This window comes from Acinonyx jubatus, chromosome A3 (assembly GCF_027475565.1).
Source record: "Acinonyx jubatus isolate Ajub_Pintada_27869175 chromosome A3, VMU_Ajub_asm_v1.0, whole genome shotgun sequence".
Lineage (NCBI taxonomy): Eukaryota > Metazoa > Chordata > Mammalia > Carnivora > Felidae > Acinonyx > Acinonyx jubatus.
This window is the reverse complement of record NC_069388.1, coordinates 118,284,627-118,303,737: the sequence shown is the minus strand read 5'-3', so window position 1 is coordinate 118,303,737 and position 19,111 is coordinate 118,284,627.

The following is a 19,111-nucleotide window of genomic DNA, read 5'->3' as shown; positions in this document are numbered from 1 at the left end:
GAGACTGGGGACTGTGGAGCTCAGGCTAACTTTTGGGTTACCCCAGTCTCCACCTTTCTTAGAAGCAGGGAGGAATGTAAGTAAGAGACAGTATTTTATGCTTCACAAATATTTGTTGTTGAATAAATAAATGAATCAATTAATGTGAAATTGCAGGTAGCAAAAAGCAGGGATGAAATATAAGAGGGATAAGCTGAAGAAGAGGTAAGGTTGTTACATAACAGTAGTGCAATGAATGGGCAAGTGGGGTCATTGTTCTTGGAGGAGGAGAGGCTGGACGAGAATTGAAATAAATAATAGGAGTGGTTGTGTGGCTTAGAAAAGCTAAGTCCAGGCAGATGGAACTGGACATGGTTTTACACAGACCAGGAAGGATGTTATTAAGACATTCACTAAAGGCATGGAAGTTCCATGTTGTTCTTGAATTCATTTACTCAGCAAACGTGTCAAATGGTTACTTGTTTGGCAAGTATCATACTAAGTCCTGGAGGTTAATCATAAACAAGGCACAGCTCTGATTATATGAATCTTGCTGTCTAGTGTAAAGATCAGCAAACTACAGCCACATCCAGACTGTTTTTGTAAATAAAGTTTTATCGGCACACAGCCACACCCATTTGTCTACGTGTTGTCTATGACTTTTTTTTTTCATTTTTATTTATCTTATTTTTTTTTAATGTTCATTTATTTTTTGAGAGAGAGATACAGTGTGAGCAGGGGAGGGGCAGAGAGAGAGGGAGACACAGAATCTGAAACAGGCTCCAGGCTCTGAGCTGTCGGCACAGCTGATGCAGGGCTCAAACTCACAAACTGTGAGATCATGACCTGAGCTGAAGTCAGACACTTAACCGACTGAGCCACCCAGGCACCCCTATGACTGTTGTTTTTTTTTAAAATAGCTTTATTGAGATATAATTTGCATACTGTAAGACTCACCTTTCAAAGTTTACAATTTAGTGGGTTTTGGTATATTCACAGAGTTGCAACCATCACCGTTATCTAATTTTAGAACATTTTCATTACCGCCCCTCCCCCCAAAAAACACATAGTCATTAACAGTCACTCCCCGTTCTCCCTCCCACCCAGCTCCTGGAAGCCACTAATCTACTTTCTGTCTTTATTGATTTACCTATTCTGAACATTTCATCTAAATGGAATCATACAGCCTCTCGTGTCTGTTTCTAGTGTGATGTTTCCAAGGTTCATCCTTGTGGTATGTGTCAGTGCTTCTTTATATTGCTCTGTGGAGGCTTTTGCACTATATTGGCAGAGTTACATAGTTGTGACAGACTATATGGCCAGTACAGCCTAAAATATTTACTAATATTTATGAAGCATTATAAAAAAAGTTTTTGACACAGGGTCTAAGGGGGAAAAAAGAGATCTTAGAATCCTGGTGTTGGTGAAAAGTGTGTAAGTCAGCAATTTCAATTTCTCACCTAATTCTGGAAACTCCTCGTTCGCATTCCTGCTGGAAGTCTTAGTCTGTGGAGAGGACATCTGATAGATTGTTGACTTGCCTTGCCAACAATCTATCAGGAAATACTGAGAAAGAACTGACTCCTAAGTCACGAGAAAGCGGAAGGAATGGGTGGGAATTTGGGACGTGGTAAGACCAGTACCTTAGATTTAAGAAAGCCAGATCCTTACAAAGAAAAGAGAATTTGATCCAATAGTTAAAAATTCACAAAGGGCATGGGATAAATGAGTGGAAAGACATCTGGTGTTCATGGATTGGAAGATTGAATATTGTTACGATATCAATACTACCCAAAGCGATCTACGGATTCAATGCAATTCCTGTCAAAATCCCAGTGACCTTTTTATTGGAAGAAATAGAAAGACCCATCCTAAAATTCATATGGAATCTCAAGGAACTCTAAATAGCCAAAACAATCTTGAAAAAGAACAGTCTCCCTGGGAGGTGTTTGGAAATCTGTGGGTGCCATTTTGTTTGCGGCAACAATTGGAGAACCCCAGTGGCTTGCCATGCAGGGGCCGGAGATACACCCTGCAATGCATGGACAGGCCCACACAATGAAGGACTGTCCCGCAGCCCACACAAATTTCCAATGCTGCCAGAAATTCATGCAGGAGAAAACCTTATACTTATCCAAACCTAGAGGCAGACTCCATTTTACATATGAAAACGCTCACACACAGACACACACACACTTTACATGGCTTTACTATATACTTTAACCAGTGCCGGTGCTGGTTAAATTGAGGGAATATTGCCTTTTGTTTTGTCAGGAACTTTACCAAGAGTTGCTCAAACGCTCAGAAAATCGTATCATTTATGGTAATGTTGCTCATGGTATTTGAGTCAACACACCTGTATCAGCTTGCATTTGTGTCTGTCTAATCTATGGTGTTTTTATGGATATGTAGAAGCGTATTTGTTTAATCTTTACTTCTAAATGTTAACTAGAAAGATAAAAGATCAACAGTATTCAGATGAATGTCATCTTACTTTTCTTAAATCCAAACTTATTCATTGCAAGCAGATGCCTGTTTTATAGTATTTTCTGGCTTAACTGTGCCTGAGTACTTATGTATTAAAACACAAAGTGTTTCATTATAAATTACTTTCCTTTATTTCTCTTTACATCACAGGAATATGTCAATTTTAGGAAATGATGTGATTTTGTAGTCTATATTTCCTGTGAATTTCATTTCAGGACGTTACAAATATTTTTTAATAAAAAGCTAATGTTAGGTCTTGTAGGATTGGAACAACTAGGCTGCAATATAAAATGGACTTTTAAATATAGCTGTAGGGATGCCTGGATGGCTCAGTTGGTTGAGCCTCCAACTTTAGCTCAGGTCATAATCTTAGGGCTGGTGATTCGAGCCCCATGTCGGGCTCTGTGCTGGCAGCCCAGAGCCTGGAGCCTGCTTCAGATTCTGTGTCTCCCTCTCTCTCTCTCTCTCTCTGCCCCTCTCCCATTTGCTCTGTCTCTCTCTCTAAAACTAAATAAAAACATTTAAAAATTAAAAAAAATAAATATAGCTGTAAAACTAGTTTACACACACACACACACACACACACACACACACACACACACACCCATATGTCCATATGTACTGCACAAACATAGCAAATCCCTTCTTATAACATAGCTTGTTATTATTACAAGCATCAGATATAACACATGTCAAATGATATACCCCAGGACATAACAACTTCCTGTGGAAAAACTGAACCTAATTTGTCTTTAAATATACTTCCTGGCCAGACTTGCATCCTTGGAATGAGACCAAAGTAAAACAGTTTTAGTGTATGTTATTACTTTTCTAGCTTAAAAGGAGCCGTGGTTCTTGTCCTTAAGATTTCACAGTTGGTAGAACACTGTATTTGCCTATGCAGTATACATTATATATTTGCAAGTTACAGTCATTTCAATTATAGTAATATCTTTTCTAACATTAGTCCCCTCTTTCTTCCTAAGTGACATCGAACTGGACTGCTGGACAGTTGTGTGAAGATATTTTGTCTCACCATTTTGTACGTTAATGATCGCAGAGGCCATGGGGTAGAGCATCATTATAGATTCAGAGTTCCAAGGCCTTTGTTCCTTTGCTTTTTCTCTCCTTCCTCCCCGCCCTGCCTCTGTGTTTTCTTCCCTGTCCCTTCTCTCCCTCCCACTCTTTCTTCCATTTGCTGTGCCTCCACACAGTTTGAGTCACTGCCTCCCCTCCTGAAGGCGTGATCATTAGTCAGGGATGCAGGCGCAGCTCTCCCCTGGTTTTCCCTTGCCAGGAGAGTCATGTGCAGCCACTCTGTCTCTCTGCAGGCATCTGGGGAGACTGCAGCTTGCACAGCCCTGGTTCCTCAGGAGTTGTGGCAGTGACGGCCACGGTGGCAGCAGTGACCACGGGAGAATCAGTGCTGCAAGCTGATGGAGACTGCGCAGGGGAGGCCAGAGGGGCCGTGTGGCCGGAGACCCAGCAGGTGCACAGGTGGAATGGCAGATCGGGGCTCTCACCTGGCTGCCTGGAGAAACCTCCTCTGAATGTGATGCACGGTGCAGATATTAAGTGAATCATTGGCCTGTGGTGTCATTGTGCCCTGTGATAGGCACCCGGAGGAATAAGAGGCTACCCCCTGGTGTGCCAGCCCTTGACCTTCCCTCTGCTTCCTCTGTGTCTCACTTCTGGTCCTTCTCTCACTCCCTCTGGGGAGACAGTGCTCATGGTGCTTCTGCATAGATGCTATGAGGTCATGCTTGGGAATCCTCAGGTACTTGAATTATATAAATCAGGGGACTCTAAGGAAGTAAGTGTGCTCTCAGAATCCAGTCTTCTTTTCCTTCCTTTCCCTGAGCTCACCAAGTTGTTTTAGGGTTTGCTTTTTAAATTGGGTGCTGTTCTTTTGAAGCTTATGGTCATCACCCTTTAATGTCTTCTTCAGCTTAGAGTCCAGGGCAGAACGGGGTCCCCTGCTTTGTTGAGTAAAGGGGGACACAAATGCTGAAAATGCCTGGGGGTGTGGCTTCCAGCACCTCCAGGTCAGAGATGCACCTCCTGGGGGCCCAAGGGTCGCCCCACCCCATTGCTGAGGGATCACAGCAGCAGGTGTGAAGAGATAAGCCCTGCTCCTCTCCATCCACCTTTCTTGTTCCAAGCCAGGTTTCTGCCTCTTGCCCCAGCATGAAATTTAGTAGCAATGGGCAGAAAAACTAAAGTCCATGATTGAAATAGATTCTTAGGGGATGAAGGTGGGGATGGCCATCTCCCTTTCTGCCATACCAAACTCAGGGACATAGCATCATGGACTCTTTTGCCATTTTTCACCCCTGCAAAATATGGGGTAGCCCAGCAGCTCTATTCTTAAGTGAAATTGCAGAGAAATTGTTGTTTATTGTTGGGTGTCCTCATTTTTTTTCCCTGTGCCTTTGTCTTTACATTGTCCTTTCCTCCCAATTTGCTTCTGTCCAGGGAATTATGTTCCCCATACTGCTCTATCCAGAAATGCCCCAGCCAGACCTCCTGGGGCAGCCATGCACACTGACTTCTCCTTTTCTCCTCTTCCACACTTCATCAAAACTCTGTTCCCTTGGAGTGATTTATCTTAGCCAGTAGTTAGGAGAAAAACATCTAATTAAGCTAATTCAAATTAAAGTCATGTAAATGCTCTTCTTAAAGAACTTGGCTATTTCTCTTACTCAGTAAAATAGCTGCACAGGATACCATTCGGGCTGATGTGAGGGGATCTTTTGCAAACCAAGACTCTCCTCTTTCCCCCTTTGTAGTCAACAAGCTCTGCAGGCCACTTTCTAGAAGCCCTGCCTCTCTTACCTCCTCTCCTGCCTCACTGAGGAATTTTCCAGAAATGTAAGGTGGAAGCTAGAAAATATCCCCAGTGATAGTTTCCTCAAATGCATTTGACATTTTTAACTCAACAGGTCCTTGAGTGGATGTCAACAGCTCTGTGTCCAGGGTAACCCTGATCCCTGCCCCTTTACCCTGGACTCCTTAAATCCCTCAGAAATCAAGAGCTTCCAGAAGCAGAATAGATTGCTGTTGACCTCAAAAGCAAATTGATGCAATGCACCAATTATGACAAGGAAGAATTCAATAATCTGGAGCTGAAATAATGAAGATACAGGCCAACCTTTACTATTTGTGACATGTTTTCTTGGTCTGTTTTGCTTTTCTTGGAAGTGACTTAGAGGACAGGAACACGAGAATGAGCCCCCCCCCCCCCAGTACATCTCAAATTCTTCTGAGGCAGGTGAGAAGCAGCCTAGATAAAAGCTTTCTTCCTGGTTGTCATCGGCTACAGAAATGGTGCTGATCCAGGGATTTGTGGTAGTTAACTTTATGTGTCAATGTTACTGGGCTAAAGGATGCCCAGAGAGCTGGTAAACTATTTTTTCTGGGTACATCTGCGAGGGTGTTTCTGAAAAAGATTAGCATTTGAATTGGTGGACTGAGTAAAGATCTGCCCTCCCCAATGTAGATAGGCATCATCCAATCCATTGAGGGCCCTAATAGGACAACAAGGCAGAGCAAGGGTGATTTACTGTCTTTGCTTGAGCTGAGACATCTATTTTTTCCTGCTTTTCCACATCCACACTCCTGGTTCTTAATGCCATTGACCCCTGATTCTCTAATTGGCCTTTGGACTCAGATTTACACCATTAGCTCCTATAGTTCACAGATCTTTCTTTCAACTAGGACTGACTTACACCACTGGCTTTCCAGGTTCTGTAGCATACAGTAGATCATGGGACCTCTCATGACCAATTCCTATAATAAATCTCCTTTCATAAATAACTATATAACTATAACTGTCTATCCTTTTGAATTTTGTTTGTTTCTCTGGAGAAGCCTCATTAATACAGTATCTCTACATAATTTCCCCCAAATCAAGAAAGGATTGAATGGATGCTAGATTCTCATTCTTTATTTCAGTTTACCTGCTTGACCAAATGTGGAATGTCGTGGAATCAGCTCTTGTATATTTGTCACGATTTTGTCACCTTAAAAGGAAAAAAGAAGAGATTTGTTGATTCATGTACCAGGAAGTCCTAAATATAATTCTTCAGATCAGACTGGGTTTCGAGGTTTAAATAATGTCATTAGTTTTGTCTTCCCATCGTTGACTTGTTTGCCTTGGAGTTAGCCTCCTAGCCAGGTAGCCTCTCCCCACCTGGTAGCAAAGATGGCCTCTGGAAACAATAGCTATTACATTATTTTTCCTTCGTGTCTTCCTTGCTATCTCCTTCAAAAGTCCCAAAGATGACTCTGATAGACTTGGCTTGGACCAAGAGAACCCATCATTGCAATCAGGAGAAGGAAGTCCTTTAATGGTTAGCTCACATTATAAGCTCACCATGTGTGGGAAGACCAGGCAAGAGACTGGCCATCCTGTTGGGTAGAGGAGGAAAAATTCTCAAAAGGAACATAAACTGGACAGGTAAAAGTAATGTATCAATACACTTTTATAAGTGTCAACCTACTTGCAAAATCCTAATTCAAATTATCAGGGAATAGGGTGGGAGATGTGAACAATACAAAGATTTAGAAGATATGCTTTTTGTCCTTAAATAGCATATAATCTAGTTTGTTGTGAAGCTTATCACATTCCTTATTTAATAATTTGAGGAAACACAAATTACTTCATTAGAAAACATTTTCTGAGTGCTTACTTAATACCAGACATCATGCTAGATTTCTGTCATACAAAGGCTCTTCTCACAAGGACCTTACAATCAGGTAGGCAAGACAAACAAACCAGTAAAATTTTCCATGCGGGGCCACAAGAGCAATGATAGACAGGGACACAGGTGCCATCAGAGCCCTCAAAAGGCACCTATTTAACTCTAGGGTCAGAGGAGCTGATGCATGAGCCAAAGCTTGAAAAACAGGTGGGGGTCAGATGATGTTGGGGAGTGTGGAAGAGTCTTGCAGGCAGAGGGGCTCATGGTGCAGGGGTTCAGGGGCATGAAACAGGGTACTATGTTTGAAGAAGTATAGATAATTCGAATGGAGCACAGGAGGGGTGCAGGGAGAGAAAAGCTGAAGAAAGCCAGATCACAGAGCCCCACGCCAAGCTCACAGAATGGAGTTTACCCCTGAAGGATTCTAAACAGGGCAGGGATGTGTCCAGATTTGCAATTGAGCGTATGCTGCTCCTGGCAGCAGATGGAGTGAAGTGAGCCAGACTGGAGGCAGGAGGAGCAGTCAGAACACTGCCATGGGAGACACACAAGATATGAGGAAGACTTCTTTACCGAGAATGCCAGCTAATAAAATAGGAGAAGTGGCAAAATCACTATTTTGTGATCCCAGTTCAGGCAAGGACTATGATTATCCACAGATGCTAGGATAGCATGTTTCCAATGGAAAGATAGATCTTTCCAATGGAAAGATCTAGTGGCCATCACATGAACCTCGAGGTCAAACTTAGCACAAGGAAACAATTCAGTGTTCTTGCCTTCTGTTGTGATGCAGGAAGACACATAACACTTCTTATCCAGTATTCTTTCCAAAGATATTTAATCTGAATTTAATCATGAAAAACAGACAAATCCAGAATGTGGAAGATTGTCTAAGAAAAATGGCTGGAACTCCTAAAAAATGTGGCATATAGAAAACAGAAATACAAAATGTGAGGGGAATATTCTAAGTTGAAGGAGGTTATGGAGACCCAACAACCACGTACATATGGAATCCTTAATGAGATCTTTGATAAAAACCTTGAAACACCCATAAAAAACATTTTGGGGACAATTGGGGAAATTTGAGTATGAACCAAATATTAGATATTAGTTTTCTTAGTGTGATAATGACGTCATTCCTACATAGAATATCTTTATTCTTAGTTGATCTGGAGAATTGAAGACTGAAGTGTCTTGATATTTTCAATCTACTTTCAAGTGGCTCCATAAAATGTGTGATGTATATATATGTACATATGTGTTATATATGAATGTTTGAGCATATATGATATATGTGTGATATGTATGGGTGCTCTTTCATATCTATGTCATATGTGTGTGTGTGAGAGAGAGAGAGAGAGAGTGCAATATGGCAAAATGTTAATAATTTATGTTTAGGTGGAGAATATATGAGTTCTTACACTATTCTTTCAAGGCTTTTGTAGGTTTAAACACTATGAGAAAGAATAAAAAGGAGAAGAAGAAGACCTAACGAGGGCTTGATCCAAGACAATGACGGCAGGTTTGGGGAGGAAGGTTGGAGTCCAGAGAAACACAGAACTCCCAGGAATCAGTTCCAATCTGGAATAATGGTAGGGGGTTCACTTGGAGTGAAGTTATGGGAGTAGGCCCGGTCAGGAGTCCCAGCCCTGGCTAAAGGTTTAATGAGGTACTGTCTTTTTTTTTTTTTTTAAGTTTTAAAACAGATTTTACTTTTTTTAAGAGCTATTTTAGGTTTACAGCAAAGTTAAGTGGAAAGTACAGACAGTTCCCATAGATCTCCTCTCCCCACCCTCCACAAAGCCTCCCCCACCATCACATTCCCCATAGGAGTGGGACATGTATTGCAATCCATGAACGTACATTGGCACATCGTTCTCACCCAGAGTCTGCAGTAGGGTTAATGAGGTACTGTCATAATGCAAACAGTGGCAGCACCACAATAACAGCAGCACTTAACTTACCCCACGGGGAGGCGGAGGGCAGTGACTAGGCATCGGGATCCTGGGTTCTAATCCCAGCTCTACCACTAAGCAGCTATGTGTGGATGAGTGTAGCTCTTCTGGGGCTCTTCCTGACAAGGAGAAGATTGGACCAGACATCCTCCGAGGTCCCCTTTAACCTTCTGCAAGTGCATAGTTGTACTTATCCTTCCTTATTGATGTTACTCAGAGCCATCTGAGCTAAGCATTAGTGAAATTTTGTCATGCCTGCCATTTCATTCTTTCAGGCTTGATTTATTTCTCCAACCCTTTTGGCCACCCTCCTTTGAGAGCCTGCCCTTGACTAGATGAGGTTCTCGCTGAACACTGGTCCTGAAGTAAAGCTTTCATAGCTGCCAGCTCCTGACCCCATCTGCCCCCTGACTTCACAGCAGGACTCCTTCCCAGACTCCTGGATATGGCTTTCTATTGACAGCTCTTCTGATTTTGTCTTTGTTACAAAGCTAATACACACTTATGATAGAAAATGCAGAAAATGTGGGAAACTATGTAGAAGAATATTTAAATTGCCCACAATTACATCATTTCACTGATAGTACTATTAATTTTTTTCTGAATGGATAGCAGTGGGTTTATATACGTGTGTTGCATGGCTGATCTCTTATATACATATTTTTGTATTCTTATTTTTAACTGAATTGTATACATAATTTTTTTATTTTTAAAGTTTTTATTTATTTTCATTTTGATTATTTAAAAGTTTTATTTATTTTGAGAGAGAGAGAGAGAATGAGCAGGGGAGGGGCAGAGAGAAACAGAGAGAGAAAATCCCAAGCAGGCTCCACACTGTTTAGCACAGAGCTCAGTGCGGAGCTTGAACTCACAACCTGAGCCTTTGTGGAGGGCGGGGGGAGGGAATCTATGGGAACTCTCTGCACCTCCCACTTAACTTTGCTGTAAATCTAAAATGGCTCATGACCTGAGCCAAAACCAAGAGTTGGATGCTCAACTGACTGAACCACCCAGGCATCCCTGATTTTTTCAGACTTAACATATCTTGGGCACTTTCCTGTGAGCAAATGGGACAGATTTCTTTTTCAGAATTTTACAAGCATGGGAGGTCATTTTGGATCCTTATTATAATGAAACATATTGTATACTCAAGAATGAAATAAATGAAACATTTAAATGTTTCTTTATCCTTATTTGTATCTCTGTGTATAATAAAAAGATTCAACTGTTTTCATATAAGATATTTTCCAAATGATTTGACAACTCTTGGATGCTTTCTTCTTGTTCTGATATAAGGCTGGCTTGTTACATCATCAATGCAATACCAGGGAATACCAGGATAGAGAAAGGACAAGGAGAAAAAAAAGAATTTCTCAGTTTATGATACTCTATCATTAATGGTAGACCCATATAACCACTTCTGGATAACAGTGGTGGGATTTGTAGGGGGTGTGTGTATAGTGAGTGAGTAGTCGGGGACAACCAGTTGAAGGGAATAAGGAAATGAATTAAATAGGATAGGGATAGGTGTGGGGACCCATACAATAAGTACTTGGGAGATTTCTTCTCTTCTTTTCTTACTAATGCTAAATAATAAAGTTTAATTTTAATGTATTGTGTGTGTGTGTGTGTGTGTGTGTGTGAGAGAGAGAGAGAGAGAGAGAGAGAGAGAGAGAGAGAGAGGAGTGGGAGAGACATGTGAGGGGGGATGCATTCTAGAACTTTAAAAAAAAAAAACAGCACTGGGGCACCTGGGTGGCTCAGTCGGTTGAACATCCTACTCTTGATTTCAGCTCAGGTCATGATCCTAATGTCGTGGGATTGAGCCCCACATCGGGTTCTGCACTGAGTGTAGAGCCTGCTTGGGATTCTCTCCCTCTCTCCCTTTTCCCCTCTCCCCCACTTGTACTCTCTTGTTTTAAAGTAAAACCTTTAAGAAAATCACTAATCATGAGCACTTTCTAATGTCATTAAATTAATTTTAAAACATTCTAACAGTTGACAGATGGATATTGCTTACTATTTCCAAGGAAGATCCTGAAGCATTCAACACCCAAGCACTTAATATTTTGAGTCAAGAAGTTCAAACCACTTAATTTGTCTTCATGGCTTCCCTGCGAAACAAAGAAAAATAAGAAATTATTCTATACCCCGTCTTTTATATGCTATTTGTCTATAAATGCAGAAATTGTCATTATGCACTTCACAAAAAAGGAAATTCCATAAACAAGTGCATCTCTCTGAAATCACTTCTGACTCTCATAGAATATGTACATTGACCTGGCATTGTTTCCTACACACTCCCTGTAATCCTGCAACTTTCCAAATATATACATTTCTATGACCATCATGCTTATTATTTTAATGGCTATATAATATTCCATTTTATTGATTATGCCACAGTTTACTCAATTATCTTTATTGTGACATCTTTAGGGTCATTTCTAAATTATTTTAAGTATCATCAGTAGTGCTATGAATGCATCATTGTGCAAATGGTTTTTTTCCTTTTAGATTCTTGTCTCATTGATGTTGACTTTTATTATTTCATTTCATTTTTTCTAGGCTTGCAAGTATAATAGAACCTCTAAGATGTTTGATTTGTATTTATCTAATTCCTATTGGTGGTCTAGGCCATAGTTTCTATTTTCCTGTTTATGAAATTGTCTACTCTCATCCTTCTATACTCTGACCAGTTGCCACAGAGAAGCTAAAGATTAACCATAAAAATTGTTATTAGATCTAGATTTTTTAGGAATCTAAGCTCCCACAAGTTATATTAGTCATAAATCGTTTTTACATTCCGTGGTCTTTCTTTTTTAAACTTTGTTCAGTTACATTATTTAATTTGATGCATGAATAGATGTTAAGAAGAAACTGTAACAGGAGTTACTTACAGATTCATTTCCAATGACTTCCCTTGCCCTTGGAGACCTACTTATCACCCCTGCGATTCCTAACACCTGAATCCTCTGGTCTCAGAGCAAGAAGAGAAACTAGCATTGGCTCAAGGTTGAAGTGGGGTCTGGGACATCCTAGGAACATGGCCTCCTCCATGTGGAACGTGACTCAGAGCTGGGCTGTCCGTCCCCAGGGACATTACTATCAGCACTCTACTTTTTCCACTTCACTATTTGTTCCAGATGATCGTGATATCTCAGAATCAAACCTCTGACTGTCCCTTAAACCATGTAGTCAGGGACCAGAACTTATTATTCCCAGAGTTGCCTGTGGGTCCCAGGGGGAAATGAACGAGGATGGTGTGTTTGTTTTGGCTCTGACATGCTTGCTCCAGGTCACTGTGATAACACAGCTGTCTCCCTTCCCTTATCCTGGGCCCGAACCAGGCACTGCACGCTTCCCTGGCTTGGGGCTAGAGGTGTGAGACAGATCCCAGCTCCACACAGAAGATGATCTTTATGGCTATTTCGGGCAGAACACACTACGTGTGTGTTGCCTGCCTCTATTCTCTGTTGTGCATCATACCTGCGTGGCAGCGCCTCGTGCCCAGGGAGCCGTGATGTTTGGATGCACGCTTGGCCGCAGCAGCTATGAAGTGAGAGGTGCTCACATGGCTGCTGAGCCATATTCACAGACGCAGTCATTCTGCGCGGCTCTGGGCACTTTGACCACGGTGGGTCATCACACTGGAACTAAGCTCGCCTCTCTGATTCTGCTGAGGTGTAAATGATATGACCTGGGGTGAGAATCCACGAGATGCCGGAGAGGCTGGGGAACATGATGGTTTGCGGATGGGAGTGCGAGAGGGGGAGAGGAGTATATCAATTGTCTACCACTGTATTTCAAAGAAGGCTTATTCTAAAACTTTAAGATAAAAGGATATATGTTGGTTTGAAAAAGTCCTATTAAGAGCTCTGAAAGGCATATCAACAGCCTGAATTAGGGAACTGCAAAAGCCAGTATGATATTCCTCGACTTACAGTGGGGTTACATCTTGAGAAATCCCTCATAGGTTGAAAATACCGTAAAATAAAAATATATTTCGTACTCTTGACCTACAGAACATCATCGCAGCTCAGCCTCACCCACTTTCCACGTGCTCAGAACACTTCCATTAGCCTAGAGTTGAGTCAAATCATCTACCACAAGGCCTGTTTTATACTAAAGTGTTGAGTATCTTGGGGCACCTGGGTGGCTCGGTCAGTTGAGTGTCTCACTTTGGCTCAGGTCATGATCTCACAGTTTGCGGGTTCAAGCCCTGCATGGGACTCTGTGCTGACAGCTCAGAGCCTGGAGCCTGCTTCGGATTCTGTGTCTCCCTCCCTCTCTGCTACTCCCCAACTCACACTCTGTCTGTCTGTCTGTCTGTCTCTCTCTCTCTCTCTCTCTCTCTCAAATAAATAAATATTAAAATAAATAAACATATAAAGTGTTGACTATCTCACATAATTTATTGGAGACTGCACTGAAAACGAAGACCAGAAGGTATGGGTGCAGATGGGTTGTCATTGTGTTGGCTGTTTACCCTTGGATCACGTGACTGGGTGCTGTGCTCACTGCCACCGCCCAGTCTCACAAGAGAGGGTCGTCCACATATCGCAGTCCAGGGAAAAAATCCAAATTCAAAATTGGAAGTATGATTCCTACTGAATGTACATTGCTTTTGCACCATCGGAAAGTCGGAAATTTATAAGTTGAACCATCAGAAGTCAGGGAATGCCTATATTGAGGACATGGTTAGAGAGAGCTGTTCACACATGGGCAGAGAGAGAAATTTCAAGAATAAGACAAAGGAGGATAAGACTCAGGGCAAACACTGTGTAAAGAAAGGGTCCAGGGTGGGTAAAGGGAAGGGCAGGACAGGGCTGTCCTTGGGAGGGCTGACCCAGGGCAATATGGCACACCAGCAATTTTGCAACCCTGTCCCCCACCAATAAACAGCTCTCTGGGTACAATGCCACGAGTACCATTATTTGCCCAATATTTATCACTGACGCTCTTTTTTAAAATTTAAGTATCTAGCTTCATCTAATATTATCTGGGAAATCAAGTTTGATATGCTAGTTATATATAAATTTCTTATATATATTAAAACAAACACATAATTATTATATATATTATATATTAAAGGATAAATATCGGTGAAGCGCCTAAAAAATCTCAGGTACTGATCAGTAGTATGTGCGCCATTCTCTGGAAAACCCATCCACCCTTCAACCCACAGCCCATACCTAAGCCGTCATCATGTCTTACTGGAATTATCTGAACTTTGCTCAGAAAACTCTCTTCCTTCTCTCCATCTCCTACTGTAGGCAAAGTCAGGCTCACTCATCAAATTTCAACCTGGCCTTCACTTCCCAAGGAAATGCACCCTCCCCCCAACTGCTACCCCTCTAGGCTGGGGAAGGGCTCTTACCATATGATTCCATATTGCTCCCTCTTTCCTTATTTACTGACTACACTTGTTACTATCACTGATTTCATTATAGCTGCCCTGTGAACAACACAAGGGTTGGGGGCACTGACCCCTGCACAGTAGAAAATCCACATGTAACTTTTGACTCCCCCAAACTTAACTACAAATGGCTTATCGTTTTCCAGAAGCCTTACTGGTAACATCAACATTTGATTAACATGTTTCGTATGTTAGATGTATTCTATACTGTATTCATGCAATAAAGTAAAGCTAGAGAAAAGAAAATGTTATTAAAATCACAAGGAAAAGACATTTACAGCCCTGCAACTGTATTTATTGAAAAATGTCTGCATATAAGTGGATCCACACAGTTCAAACCCGTGCTGTTCAACGGTCAACCGTATTTCCAACCCTCCATTGAAGGTGAACTCTGCCGGGGCAAAGAAACATTCATCTTTTTCATCATTATATTAGCAGGCCGAGCTCATTGCCAAGTACATTGTAGCACTCAACTAGGTGTTGAATGGATGAATTCCACTGTTTGGCACCCCTAAACAATTCTCCCTTTTATCAAAATCTTTTCTTAGCTGACTTTCAATTTTCAAAATATTTAGACCTCTGGATTTAAAGGCCAAGTGCATAACTGGCTTATTTGTGCGATCCAGCTAGCCAGTGAGATGTTTCCTGGCAGACAATCTACTTGAAGTTCTTCAAATCACGCTATGTTGCGGGGTCCTCTATGTGTGGTGGCTGTCAGCAGCCTCCAGGGTTAGACTCCAGGGTTCCAGCCTCCAATTTCTCACTTATTGTGTGACCTTGAGCAAGTTATTGAGCATCCCATGACTCGATTTCCCCATCTGTAAAATCATACCCACTTCATAATAAGTTTTTTAAAAATGTTTTTAGCATGGTGCTTGGCACACGTAAGCACTCAGTAAATTATCATTATAGCTACTAGATGCCTTTCTCTCAACACACTCCAGTTCATTACCATCTCTTTTTAAAAGTGTAACCAGTCAAAATTAAACCCAACCACTCTAGTCTGACTAGAGTAAAAGGTGCAGGAGGCTAGCAACACCCAAGTTTTAGATATTTTACTTATTTTAATGCACTGTAAGATCACACTGGTTTTGGTTTTGGTTTTAGTAGCCAAATCATACTGTTGAGCCATATTGACCTTGCATTTACTATGGGGCACCTGGGTAGTTTAGTTGGTTAAGCATCCAACTTTGGCTCAGCTCATGATCTTGCAGTTCGTGAGTTCGAGCCCCACATCAGGCTCTGTGCTGACGGCTCAGAGCCTGGAGCCTGATTCTGATTCTGTGTCTCCTTCATCTCTGCCCCTCCCCTGCTCATGCTGTCTCTCTTTCAAAAATAAATAAAAGAAATTAATAAAACCTTCAGACCTTTTTGTGTGAATTTCTGTCCAAATAGCACTGACTCTTCCTGTCTCTTAACAATTAATTGATTTTTTTTAATGCAGAGCTTTTGCATTTGTTCTTGTGAGTTTTAATTTTGTTGTCTTAGACATGGTATTTCAGTTCATAATGATCATTTTGAAGTTTGATGACATTCTACCATATTTGTTATCATTCTTAGATTGATGGCATCTGCAAATTTAAGTACATTTTAAAATGGTATATATAAATCATCCATAAAGTTGTTGAACAGAAAGAATCCAAGGGAAAAATCCACATAACTTTAGTAAAGTCTCTGCAATTCAACATCAATGGACCAGGAGCATTCTTCATATGAAATCACCCAGCCTAGAAATCATCCATCTTGTCCATTAGGATTCTAGATTCCACTTCTCAATTAAGATGCCTGCAAAAATTGGGGTCCAAGGATGTTTGTTGAGGTACTATTTATAAAAGCAAAAAATAGAAAACAATCTCAATGTCCCATAAACGGTAATTGATTGAATACATTTTTGTACATACTTTCAATGGACTATTCTTTGTCATTGCAAAAAAAATTAAAATTCTGCAGATTCATGGTTTCCAAACTTATTTTTAGCCATAGATATTACAGAAATTTGCTGGGTTTGCTCCCTAGTTTTTATTCCCTCTTCTAATAATATCACTCTGACATTCCAAGGGGGAAAGTTCCCTTTCCCACTGGTGTATTGTTAGTGAAACTAAAAATAAATAATAGAGTGACTTTTGCTTTCCTAGCCAGAGGGTGTACCCCTGACCCAACCTAGACAAGTGGACTCTCTCTTCTAGCACTTTAAAAATAAAAACTTGGAAGTGATGCATCATAGCAGCCATGCCCTCATCCAACTGGCTATTAATCCTTGCTGCCGGGAGCCCAGAGCTGCCCTGGCTCCTGCCCTTTCTGATTCTAACTTTTCACCTATGCCTTTGGTTCGATGAACTACGCATAACCTTCTAATGAATTGCATTTTTGTTTAAGCTACCTAGTGTTAATTTCTGTTGCTTAAATCAAAAACTCTATGTATGGTGACAGACGGTAGCTACACTTGTGGGAAGCATAGCATAATGTATAAAGTTGTGGAATCATTACGTTGTACACCTGAAACTAAGGTAACATTGTATGTCAAGTATACTTCAATAACAAATAAATTTAAAAATTAATCTAAAAACTCTAACTCTAGAGCGCTTTAAAATCTTGTTAAACCATTTTAAAATTTCCAATATATAAAACAAACAAACAAGCAAAAACAGAGTGTCTGTGTTAATGGGAGGTCTAGCCACTTGGCTACCTCTTGCCCTGTACAGCAAACGGACAAGGCTCTCCAAATACAGTGTAAAATACAACAAATACAGTGTAAGATACAAGTCGCCTTTCACGGATGTAATATCTTCCCTTCCCTTGCTGGTGATACTAATGCAGTTTTCTTCGATTACCTGCATTGTCTCTATTTTCTGCAAGTCTTCTTCTACTGTTTGTTTTATGTTTTGTTCTCTATCTTTCATCTTAGATGCTTTTCTTAAATGTCTGATTATCTTTGGCTTTCAGTTCATATTTAAAACAACTCACTAAAATATGATCAGAAATGTAGATGGACAGGAATGGTACCCAATTCTCCTGTTTTCAGCTCCACTCTTTACATCTGGTTTTTAGTGCCCTTGATTCCTGAGAATTCCTGGAGCTCTGCTGTCCAAATTGCCTTGTTTTCATTGGCATCTTCTTTGTAGGCACTTGCTTTCCCCTTTCTTCGTTCTGCCAAGTGAGTTCCATGCATTCACTTATTTTCCATCTTCCAAAAATGTGTTGTCATCAATGGTCCTGTTATCTCCTCTCCTAATCTTTTTATCCTTGTGGGTTCTTCTCTTTCTTATTCCCTTAATGTAATTCTAAGGTTTGTTTGTTTGTTTGTTTGTTTGTTTTTAGTTGAAGCAGGGATAACGGTTGGAGTTCATGTCACTAGAAAATTCTATCTACCTTTTCTATAATAACCATGGTTTCTTTTTATAGTAAAAGCAAAGAATGGTGTTTTTAACTTTTTTACATGTTTTTTAACATGTTTTTTTCTTTTTTACACGTTTTAACATGCAGTACCTGTGACATTCTCATTTTGCCTATCAATAGTCAAAAACCAATTAACTAATTGATTAACAAATTGATTCAAAAAGGAAATAAAGATGGTTACTATGACTGGTCCTTGATAAATTCGTATTGGTTCCAAGTGTTCATTTAATTATTTTCTAGGTATTCACAACAAGCAACCCTGTTTAACCAAGTGATTCTATTAATTATCAACATTTAACACCAAGCTGGTAATTAGCAGAACCCACAATTTTCCTTCATACAAGGTCAATCCAATTTCAATTCCTCTCTAGTTTCTCATGAATTTTTAAGGTTTATTGATAGTTACTTTGCAATCCTTTCTCCAAGACTTCTTAGGATCTTAGAAAGTAATTTATCTAGACGTGGAGGTTTTGTTTGTTAAAATAATTAATTCTAATAAATTACATCACCTACCTTAGGCTTTAATTGTCTTGTTGCTGTTTGTTCTAAATGTTTTCAGTTTAAAGACCATGGTAGACTTTCTGAGGGGAGTGGAATGAAACCACCTGGTATCCAAACTCTTCCTATGTGAGGGGATCCAAGATATGTAGGAGACAAGGCTCCACCTTCCACTATGGAAACCAAGGGAAACAGGTCTCCATGTTCTCTACTAAAGATATTAGCATGTGATCTACAATCAGTGAATCAGCTGCTACTATACAGGATTTTGAATATCGATGGAGTACTGTGAAGATACAGAAGGTGGGAGTTCTTTGTGCAGTGGTGAAGGAGTTGAAAGAACGGATGCAGAGGAATGGGCATCATTTGTCAGTGACACCAAAAGTAGCAACAGCAAGTAGCCAATGGTAGTGGTGTCAGTGATGGTGGCCTTATTTTGGTGGCATGATCTTGATGGTATTTGGATACCCAATCACTCTTGGTTCCTGGCTGGGTTTTGATCTTAGGCTTCCTATACTATTCTAGTGAATTTCTTTCCTGCCTAAGGTAGCCATAGTTAGTTTATGTTATCTGGACCAAGAACCTTGACTAGTATAGAGAAACTGGTGCTGGGAAATGGTTGCTGGCAACAGAACCTTGGGGGAAATGGGTGGAAGAGAGAATCTGCTACCTGACCT